The sequence below is a fragment of the Scyliorhinus canicula genome, chromosome 12 (assembly GCF_902713615.1).
Source record: "Scyliorhinus canicula chromosome 12, sScyCan1.1, whole genome shotgun sequence".
NCBI classification, from domain to species: Eukaryota; Metazoa; Chordata; class Chondrichthyes; order Carcharhiniformes; family Scyliorhinidae; genus Scyliorhinus; species Scyliorhinus canicula.
The window spans coordinates 67175943-67188217 of NC_052157.1; positions in this window are offsets into that span (position 1 = coordinate 67175943).

The following is a 12275-nucleotide window of genomic DNA, read 5'->3' on the forward strand; positions in this document are numbered from 1 at the left end:
GCAGGTTTGTGTGATTGACTGGGCGGTATTCACGCCCCTTATGACTTCGACTTCACTGCCTCCGCTGGCATTCTACGCACCTCTGACCTACCTCTGACATCTTCCCTATACCTTCCTCCAATGTCCCCCCTCAGTCCCACATGGTGCCAGGTGTGCCATCATATGGCAGATATGGGCGACGGTCGCCCTGCTCACCCAGAGTCTCATCCTGCATGCCAGACCCGGGAGTTTCTGGAAGGACATGCGGCGCCAGTACAGACAGGGCCTCAAAAGCAATGACTCCATGGCTGCCACTCATAGTCCTCTTGTAGATTCTTAATGCTAGAAATCCAATAAGATTATTCATATCGAGGAATGATTGGCACTTTAATAAAGGTATACCACACAACTCCTCACACACTTCCACTCTGATGTGGCATTCCAAAAACAAACTGTTTTCCAAAACAAACACTCTTCTGGCTTAACAGTGGGTGGCTGCCTCGAATTCAAAACTTCTGCAAATTCTCAGCACAAAGGTGGGTTTGAGTAGGGTGATCATGGCTCGACACAACATCGAGGGCCGAAGGGCCTGTTCTGTGCTGTACTGTTCTATGTTCTAAAGGAGTTGGTCTTCAGAGCCTTCCACCACAGCCACTAGGCTCACTTAAACATCCCTCCTTAGACATATTTTCCCCCTTTAATCTCAATTTTCATTGTTCTCAAACCCCTCTTTGAACTCAACTTCTCCAAATATAGTCTTGGCCAACGTTGTGTCGGGTCGAGGCCGTTGAATCCTGCAAAAGACCTCTTGCGGGAGTTGTGATGCTTGAAACATTGTTGTGATCTGGATCATGTCCTCACTGGGCTAGGTCTAGATGAGCATATTTAAATGAGCCGTATATGTTTGCCGGATTCAACCGGCACCTTGGACTCAATGGCCATGCCTGCGAGACATCGCCAGGGCACTGTTTAGTACTGGTCCACACAAATGTGGACCAGGCTTAAAGCACCTGGGGGTGGGGCGGGGGGGTCCCCCTGGCTATTGGAGAGTCATGGATGGTTGGGGGAAGGGCGGGATGTCACCCTGGCTCCACCTCTGGCACGCACACCATAGTTCTGCCGACACTTTGGCAATGCCACCTGGGCATCCTGGCAGTGCCATCTTTGGGACACTGTCAGGGTGTCATCCTGGCAGCAGCAGGTTGCCAGGTAAACACAGCCAGGGGGTTGGGCCCTTACCATGTAGAGGGACGTGAAGGGGGTTCCCGGAGCCCTTCACAAGTTTAGGAGGGAAAGGGGGCGGCTGAATAAGGGGGGGGGGGGGGGGGGGTGCCTGAAAGGGGTGAAAGATCGGGGCAGTCTTCCAACATTTTGCCCCGATCAGCGAGGAGCCTTCCCAAGTGCAGCGATGGTGGACAGAATCTCACCAAAGCCCAAAAAAAAAGCAAAGCGCTGTTGAACAGCGATAGGTTTTCTGGCACTGCAGGAGCTGAGAAACAGCCTGCTAGATTGTTCTTCAGTGGACAGTAACTCAAGCGCGCCAAGAAACCTTTCATCTTTTTCTATTTAACCTCTACTTTCAGGTAAATAAAATGAGATATATAGTCCCCTTTTTACCCATAAAAGCTTTTTAAGATGGCAAGATTCCTCATCTCCTCCGAACTCCCTTTTGAAATTCAACAGCTGAAAAATCAGATTTCCACTTATCAGACAATACAAATTTTAGATTCAATCAGTGTACTTGTAACACAAACTCACCATAACCTCACGTTACATCAACCTCGCACGTTTAACCTTTCATCTCTTATCCTTCACAGACAACCTGTCTCCAGTAACTTTTGCCCCCTTTATTGACGTTGGACACACACACACAAACACACACAACTTTCTTGAACTACACAGTAAAACAAGATAATCCCCTAAAATATGTTGAAAGAGCTCTCATCAAGCTTACATCGAAAAGATTTGTTGTTCTTCTGGCAATCAATACTTTGATGAATTTACAGCATTATAACTCTTCTTTCTCATTCAGATTAAACATTCGAAATTTCAAAGTCACATCATGCATTACCTCGCAAGCAGAGAAGGGTCACCCTAGCTCATTAAGTTGTGTCCCCTAAAGCACAGATTGTATATATAACCCTTAATAAATATTTGCTGAGAATGTTAAATATGATAGATTTTAATTCACAGTTACCATTCTTTTTACTTTGACAGCAAGAGTTACTCTGTTACAGATAATGTAAAGTGACAGAGGCTAATTTTTCAAATTGAAAGAATTAATTGGAATAATGGGAATAACCCAAAGTATTTGGTTGGTTTTTAACTGTAATAGTGTTCAGAGTGCCTGAAAAAAAATCAGTGATGATTAAATATTTCACTGAAAGCTTTCAGTCTCAGGCCATTAAATTTTTATCAGATAATAAATGAAAGATGAATAGTCCAAAATAATACTGGGTATTAATTGTGCTGATAGATTAATTTATGACAGACAATCCAATCAGTGATCTGTGCATTGCTGAATGTGTTAGATTCTCTATTGCGTGTGTTGAAATGTCGATGTTGAATTGATTCCTTGGTGAGAATGTTAACACAAATCTGTTCACAGGAATTGAAAAACCACCTGTAAAAGGTAATTACTCAAAATCAGAGGTTTAATTTTATTCAATTTTAGCAAATGCAGCTCATCACAAAACTGAATGACAACATTTGTGAGGGACAGAAATGCTCACAACCCCAAAGCCCAAACCTTTTCTCAACATCATCTCACAGTTAATTCTCGCTTGTCTCTTCTTCAAAATAAATTAATGGGATGAATATATTAGTGAAGATGTGATGAACAGAATCTGAGCAGTCTGTTTTGCTGCATATTTTTTATTTCACGGGAAAATACCGAGCTTCTAGTTTGGGAAAATCTTTTATTTTAATCAAATTGTCATATATTTTTACATGAATTAATTTTCCAGAATTTCCAACACACAATGAATGAATCTGTTCTCAAAGGGCAAACACTAATAATAGAGAGTTACTTGGAATATACATGCTTCTGTCCTGCACTGAGGTGTGAACATTAACCAGACCAGATTCAAGATGCACAAAGGAATAATTTAGCTGTCCTTTTCATTGTGGTAACTATTGACGTTTGATTTGTAAGGAAGACGAATGAGCAGGGAGATAGAATTGTTACAAGAGCCTATTAATATACCTTTCCATTATTATTGAAACCAATTTCCTGGAAATATCAGGTATGAATGAAAAATGCTGATTCCAGAGTGTCTATCATCTTGCAATAGCAATGAATATTGCCAATATTAATGAAGACTTATGTCAAAGGTGAAAAACATCAAAAAGCTAAGGACGAGAATATAAAGTATCTGCTTGGATCCAATAGTCAAGATTACTCTGCATGTCTACATAATTCGGCCTAATGTAGTGACATAATCGTCACCACATCATCCTAATGACTATTGACATTAATTAATGTGTTGCAGCACAATCAACTGCCTGAACTTTCTGTTGTCGATGTCAATGTGGAAGGGAGAAAATTATTTTCCTCAGGCAAATCTAACCGATTCAGTTAAATGGACTGAGGGGAGTTTTTAAAGTATTTGGCTGGTTTCAACTGTCACGTAATGCCGCCTCCAGCTTAATATTAACCTTTTATTGTCACAAGTATGAAGTTACTGTGAAAAGCCCCTAGTCGCCACATTCCGGCGCCTGTTCGGGGAAGCTGGTGCGGGAATTGAACCCGCGCTGCTGGCCTTGTTTTGCAGTACAAACCAGCTGCCTAGCTGACTGAACTAAACTAGCCCTTTTATAGAACATAGAACAGACAGTGCAGAAGGAGGCCATTCAGCACATCGCGTCCGCACCGACCCACCCAAGTCCTCATTTCCACCCTATCCCTGTAACCCAATAACCCCTCCGAACATTTTTGGTCACTAAGGGCAATTTATCATGGCCAATCCACCGAATCTGCACATCTTTTGACTGTGGGAGGAAACCGGAGCATCCGGAGGAAACCCACGCAGATACAGGGAGAACGTGCAGACTCCGCACAGACAGTGACCCAGCAGGGAATCGAACCTGGGACCCTGGCGCTGTGAAGCCAGTGTGCTACCATGCTGCCCAGAATAACTTTCTCATCACTCATAGGTTTCATTTAAATGAAAAACGTCCCATTGACTGACTTTGGATTCAAACCGGTGGCGCCACGGTGGCACAGTAGTTAGCACTGCTGCCTCACAATGTCAGGGACCCAGGTTCAATTTCGACCTTGGGTGACTGTGTGGAGTTTGCATGCTCTCTCCCTGTCTGCGTGGATTTCCTCTGTGTGTTCCGGCTTCCTCCCACAGTCAAATATTTGCAGGTTAGGCGGATTGGCCATGATCAATTTCCCCTTACTGTCGAAAGGTTAGGTGGGGAGAGTAGGGTTAGATAGGGTGCTCATTCATAGGGTCAGCGCTCAAAAGATGGGCCAAATGGCCTCCTTGTGCACTGTAGGGATTCTATAACCATCAGAGATTTGAGAATGAAAGATGAGAGATGATTAAGCTGGGATAACACCAGTTTAATATTAATATATGACAGAGATATTCCAAACAGCGATCTGTGCAGTACTTAATGTGCTTAATACCCGATTGATTTTGTTGAAATGTTGATTTCCAATTGATCCCGTATAGAGACTGTTAACACAAGCCTATTTCTTCACAGGAGGCAGACAACCTACCGGCCATACTAATTATTTTAATTTTTAATTTGGTGTTTAACTTTCTTCAATTTTGACGCATATCGTAAATCATAAACAGTAATGACTGAGCAGTTGAAGGTCAGAAATACTCACAAGCTCCAAGCTGAATATTTTTCTCTACATCACCTAATAGCTCATTCACATTGGTCCACATGTCAGACAAGTGTCGCTGCCATTTATTTCTCCCAATCACTTTGCATGAGGAAGGAATGGACACTAAAGGAGGAACGTTGAGGCTGCAGGGTCAGCGGCCGCAGGGTCGGCGGCGGCGGCGGGGGGGGGGGGGGGGGGGGGGTCGCATACCTTGTGAAAATCGGGAAACGTGAGGCGGAATTCTCCATTTCAGAGACTAAGTGTCAGATTTGGTGGACTTGTACGACAGGAGATTGGCCTTGATCCTGGCCACAGCACCGGTACCAAGTAGAACAAGAGCGATTTCAATAGGAAACAGTGTCAGAGTTGGGATTGACAATCAAGAGGCTGACAAGCTGCAGCCACATTTTAGCACTCCGTTCCCCACAAGCGCACTCATCCCAGCAAAGAAGATGGCAGCACTGTGGGCCCCACCACCAGGACTGTTCGGCAGCGCAGGAAGAAGCTGTACGACCTCCTCAGGGTGGTCAGCGTGAGTAGGCAGCACTGTGCCCCTGGCACCAACCCCCGTCCCACACACCGTAAACCCGGCCTCCGGAGGATGAACGAACCCCACCTGCCAGCAATTTGCATGCACCCCACCCTACCCTGAACCACGTGCCAGCACCTATACCCGCCGCCATGGTCGGGTGCCATGGCCACGAAAACCACCAACTACCCACCCCCCTGTGCTGCATGCATCCAACTGTCTACCACTGTGCGATTTCTGTCTCCGCCATTGTCCCACAGTAGAAGGCAGTCCGCAACCGCCAGGATTGGGAAAAAAGTGGAGGGGGACTATTGGGCATTCGACCCTTCACAACAGCAGAGCAGCAGGCATTGATCCTGGCTGGAGGCCCGGACAGAGATCAACCGCTGAAGTGGAGATTGGCATCAAGTAAACGAGTAAGATCACGCTGAGTTGAGGTAGCTGATGGCACATGTGTCACCCTCCCAAACCACGACCACAAAACCCCTCCACCATCACCACCACCCCCACACTACCCCCATATCACCCCTCCCCCTCCACCACAACCTCCTCATCACCCCACCCCCTCACAATCCCCTCACCATACCCTCCACCATCACCCACGACCCCAACCCAAGATCCAATCATACGTCAAGTCTGTGTCTTGCAAGATCACCGGCCAATGAGGTGGGGTGTTTTGGTGTCCCCCGACCCCAATCACAAGCCCAACCCCAAGCATATAGCAGCGAGGAAGAGGACATGACATGGACAGAGCCGGCTCTGACTTGCCGACACAGCTGCCTTCAACACCCTCCACCATCCATGATACACACCTCTACATGACGCCATCTCCATTCTTTAGTGAAGAGGCTTCTGGGACACTATTTGGTGCGCAGCACACACATGCTGCAGTACAGCAGGTGGAGGTAGGAGCTCCCGAGGGGGCGGTCAGTCGGAGGGCAGCCCAACCCCGGGGACTGGCTGACATCCAGATGGGATTCGGGCCTCTGGAGAGGGCAGTCTCGTCTACAGGGCAGATGCAGTCGCAGATCCAGGGACTGCATGAGGGGGTGGGGTGGGGGGGGGGGGGTGGTCAACAATCATCCTGTACCTGCAGGTGCAGTTGGAGCAGTCCACTTGCTTGCAGGGGCAGGAGGTGGTGCGATGATCCAACGCTGCACGGATCCAGTCCATGGTGGAGGCCTGGGGGCAAAGGTTTCGCTTACGAATCAAGATGCACGAGGCCTGGGGCACTCTGTGCGGGTGGAGGCTGAGGCCAAGGAAAGGACAGACCTGTCACAGGCAGCCATGTACCAGGGCCACCTGGACATTGCAGCACCACTCAGGAGCGTGACTCAGTCACAGCACTTCATGGCTGAGAGTGCCGGCGGCATTGCCCAGGTGCTGGCTAACCCGAGCCAGGCACAGAGGAAGGTCACACAGTCACCGGCTGATGTGGCACAAATCCAGAAGTGCTGGCACAGTCATTGGGTTATTTGGCACAGTCCCGGAGGGAGGTAGTCCACTCCCTATGTTCCATTACCGCGAGCATCGAGACACTGGTCGAGACAGGTGGAAGCCTCCATGCCTGGCAGCACCAGGTGGTCAGGGAGCCTCAGGAGTTAGCTCTGCTCACACCCGAAGCAGCAGCCCAGTAGCGATGAAGCACCCCAAGAGAGGAGGAGATGATGGGACCAGTGCCGCTGATTTCTGCAGTGGAGGTGCTGGAATACCACAGCGCCTCGGACTCCCCCCCCCCCCCTCCTGTCCCAGGTGCATCTGGTGAGCATCGGGCAGAACAGGGTATCACCACGCCACCTGGGACACCTGAACAGCAGCAGGCTCCATCCAGACCCGGTTGCCCCAGAAGACGGCCAGCAAAGGGGACCCAGGTCACAGGTTGGAAACCGCAGCAGGCCACCTCCACTCCTGATGTACAATGTGGAGACCTTCATCGGTGTCGTGTTCAGGCCAGTAAGTCCAGAAATGTAGACACCAGTTAGGTTGGCACAGGTGCACACGTGTGCAACACAGAATATAGCGATAAGGGCTAGGGCACAAACCTGCATTTATATGTTCACCATTTCACAATAAACACCTGTTCACACTGTTACAACCTGCCTCAGTGCTCTGTCAGACAGGTGTGAGGGGTGAGCTGGGCTGGACTGGCTGCAGAGAAGGGACTGGGGGCAGGTGGAGATGGGCTTACAGTGGGGGTGGCCTTGGGCCTAGGGCCCCAGTTCAACCAGCGCTCAGCGCTCCGCTGTCCCACCCCCATCCATCCCCACCCCATCTCCCTCCCCCCCCCTCCCCGCCTCCCTACCCACATCCCGTCCCAACCTCCGCCTCCCCAAGGGCTCGGTGGGACCATGTGGTGGAATGGTCAGCTCACATGCAGGGATCACCCAACTGGATGGTGGAAAGTGCTACAATGGGGAGGAGTCATCACCTTCCATCCCAAGGACCAGACCCACTGATACTGCCAACTCTGAGCCCGCACCCCACAGGGAGGCAGGTAGCAACCACTGGGGTGGTTGCATGATTGGTGGGGGCGGTGGTGCGGGGGAATGTTCAAGGGAGGGGGTGTTCGGCCTGGGGATGGGGAGGAGATGTGGAGGGGGTGTTCGGCCTGGGGATGGGGAGGAGATGTGAGGGTGGGATGGGATGTCCATGCCACTGGCCAAGCCCCCAAGCCAGTGAATCTGAAGGCGATTCATGCGCCCCATGCGCCTCGACACTGGTGCACACGTTGTATAGTCTCCTGTGCCTGCCCGGACCCCCTGTCCTGCCCATCCTCACCTTGCTCTGTATCCTCCTCATCGGGCGAGTCCTGGCATTCATCCTCCTCCTTTGGCAAATAGCCCCTCTGCTGTGCAATATTGTGCAGAATGAAGCAGGCCACTATGATGTGGGAGACCCTCCCAGCACTATACTGGAGGGCTCCTCCAGAGGGGTCCAGGTACCTGAACCACATCCTCAGGATGCCAAAACACTGCACAATCGCGCCTCTGGTTGTTGCCTGTGTGTCGTCGTAGCAGGTCTTTGCATTGGTCTGTGGCCTCAAGATAGGCGTTGTCATAATATCCACTCATGGGTGTAATGAGATGCAGACTGGCAGTGATTGACACACAGGATAACCAATGAACACACATGACACAGAACAACCAATCACCAGACAGTACAGTACCACTATAAAACACACGCGGCATTAAGATTCTGCCTCTTCCCACTGGATACAGCTACAGAGATAGTTAGAGTGCACAAGGCCATGAGCACCTTCTCCATGTGACAGAGAGCTAGTCTGGTCAAGCCAGTCTGAGGTTATCAGTTTCGATGAATAGAGTGTCAACCCACAGCAGATTATGTACAGCACAAGCAAGTTCAATAAAACAGTGTTGGACCATCCCCTGTGTCGGACGCCTGATTCGGGTCTCATTGCATCCAGTTGCAGTTGATGTCAGATAACACATCATGGTACCAGGGAACTATTAACTCTAATGAACCTACCTCGAGTGACTCTGCAACGTCCAGCAAGCAAACATCCAGCGGCATGGAAAAGATCCAGCCCCCTCTGCAACTCTGGATCTCTGGCAACCTCGGCGCCAACTGGAAGATCTTCAAACAGAAGTTCCTCCTGTATATCGAGGCCTCTGACCTCAAGGCAGAATCGGATGCCAGGAAGATCGCGCTGTTCCTGTCGACTGCAGGGGATCACGCCATCCACATCTTTAGCTCGCTCATGTTTGCTGATGGCGAAGACAAAACGAAGTTCAAGACAGTTCTGCTGAAATTTGACAGCCACTGCGAAGTCGAGGTGAATGAGAGCTTTGAACGGCACATCTTCCACAACAGAGGCTTCAGGGTGAGGATGAATCTTTTCAGTCCTTCTTGACCCATCTCCGCATTCAAGTGCAGTCATGTAATTATGACTCAGCGGCAGATTCCATGACCCGGGATCAGATCATTTTCGGGGTTCAGTCCGACTCCCTGCGGGAGCAGCTACTCAAAATCAAACAGTTGACCCTCTGCGTCGCCATCGAAATGTGCGTCGTCTATGTGAATGCCAGAAATCGTTACTCCCACATCAGGGCGGCCAAAACTGCAAAACTGGCCTCCCATGAGGCAGAAAGGGTGCAGGCCATCGCAAAAATGCAAGGCCTGAGCATCGACTAGAGTGGCCGTTCGCGCACTTTCCCAGGTCTCTACGTATGCGCGCCATGACCGGGAGGACGATGAGGCCGAAGACCCTACTGCGCATGTGTGAACATCAGCTGACCGCACTGCGCATGCACGACGGCTCACAGAGCACACCGACGTCAGCGTCATGACGTGTCCAAATTGTGGTACTGCCCATTTAAAGCGGCAATGTCCAGCCAAAGGCAGGCGATGTCTACAGTGTGGAAAGCCTGGGCATTATGCGGCTCTCTGCAAGTCCGCTCCACTGACCAACCGCCAAAGATACTCTACTGCAGCGTGTGATGCAACACCTCGCCCATGGCTGGCAAAAGGGGCAGTGCCCCCAGTTCTTCAATGTTAAGGACGAGTTAACGGTTGTTGAGGGGATCCTTCTGAAACCGCAGAGAATCGTCATTCCCCATAGCATGCAAACCACGGTGCTCAGATAGATCCATGAGAGTCACCTTGGGATCGAGAAATGTCGGTGCAGAGCTCGGCAGGCAGTTTACTGGCCTGGCATCAGTCAGGACATTGCCAACGTGGTCCTCAACTGCACAACATGCGAGAAATTCCAACCATCCCAGCCCAAGGAAACACTGCAACAGCACGAGATCATGACCTCTCCATGGTCCAAGGTGGCGATAGACTTATTTCACGCAAATGGGCGTGATTATGTGCTTTTAATCGACTTCTTCTCCAGCGACCCGGAAGTGGTGAAACTGTCAGACATCACGTCTGAGTCCGTCATCAAAGCCTGAAAAGAGATGTTTGCCAGGCACGGCATACCACTCACAGTAATGAGTGACAACGGTCCATGTTTCTACAGCCAAGAGTGGTCCGACTTTGCACGATCCTACCACTTCAGGCATAATCACATCCAGTTCCCATTACCCGCAATCAAACAGGAAGGCCGAGAAGGGGGTCCATATTGTCAAGCAGCTGCTTTGCAGGGCTGCAGACTCAGCCTCTGATATTAACCTGGTGCTGTTGACATACAGGGCAACCCCTCTGTCGACTGGTTTGTCTCCGGCGCAGCTGCTCATGAACCGCAACCTGTGGACGACTGTTCCAGCCATCCATGTTTCAGACCTTGACCATCTCACAGTGCTGCAGAAAATGCAGCAATCCAGGGACCAGCAGAAGATCATGTATGATGCTCATGCCACAGATCTGCCTGCGTTGGCTCCAGAAGATGTTTGCATCCAGTTGCCTGAGGGAGGATAGTCAGCCCCAGATGTTGTTGTAAGACAGGCTGGCCCCAGGTCTTTCGTTGTTCAAATGGCTGATGGCTTCATTCTTCGGCACAACAGGAGGGCGCTGCGCAAAGTTGCCTGCCCACCACCTGACTGAACTTCTCCGCATGTCATCGTGCTGCCTCAGGACATCTGTCACCACATGGCCACCGATCTGGCAGCAATCCCACCTGTCCAGGTGCCGGCGGCTCCCCCTCCACCTCTGAGGCAATTGACAAGAATTCATCACCCACCACAAAGACTGAATCTACAGACTTGAATCCTGTAAATTTTGTTCAGTTTGCTCTGTATCTGCACGATAGACACCTTCCCATGTAAATATGTTCATTCACTCACCACTTGTACATAGTCACACATGTATATACAGCCACATTCCAAAATTTATTTTAAAAAAGGGGAGATGTCGTAATATCCACTCATGGGTGTAATGAGATGCAGACTGGCAGTGATTGACACACAGGATAACCAATGAACACACACGACACAGAACAACCAATCACCAGACAGGACAGTACCACTATAAAACACACACGGCATTAAGATTCTGCCTCTTCTCACGGGATGCAGCTACAGAGATAGTTAGAGTGCACAAGGCCATGAGCACCTTCTCCATGTGACAGAGAGCTAGTCTGGTCAAGCCAGTCAGAGGTTATCAGTTTAGATTAATAGTGTCAACCCACAGCAGATTATGTACAGCACAAGCAAGTTCAGTAAAACAGTGTTGGACCATCTCCTGTGTCGGAAGCCTGATTCGAGTCTCACTGCATCCAGTTGCAGTCGATGTTACACCAACTCAGATGACACATCAGGCGTCATCAGCCATGACCGCAGTGGATAGCACGTGTCGCCCAGGAGCCAACGCCTCAGGCAGTGGTATGCTTCGACGAGGTCAGGAACCATCAAGTGTGCCAGAATGAAGACATCATGCACACTGCCCGGGTATCGGCCGCAGACGTGCATGATGTGCAGCAACTGATGGTCACACACCAGCTGCACGTTTATCAAATGGAACACCTTTTGGTTCGTAGGGGGACATGTATCCTTTCGATCACACCTGCAGTATCGACTGAAACATATATATCCATTGAGCTCCATGGATTAAAATGATAACAGCAAATATCATTATAATGGCTCTTTGCCTCAGTCTCAGGCCTCTGCAATGGCGTTATCAGTCTTGACATCAGTGGGTATCCATGCGGTGGTCCTCGAAGACACCAGGGATCTCTGAGTGCCCCAGGGCATAGCTACAATGCATGTTCCCAGGATGCACCTAGCACACATGATCTGAACATTTAAGGAATGGAACCACTTCCTGTTAATATAAGGCACTCCCTGATGCCCCGATGCTAGCATGGCAACATGCCTGCTACTGATCACCCCCTTGAACTGGGGCATCCCAGCAATGACAGAAAATCCTGCAGCTTGGGCACATTGGTGGGCCTGGCCCATCTGGGAGGTGATAGAGGTGGATGCCCAGTCATACAGAGCATCTGTAACCTTCTGGATGCACCTATGG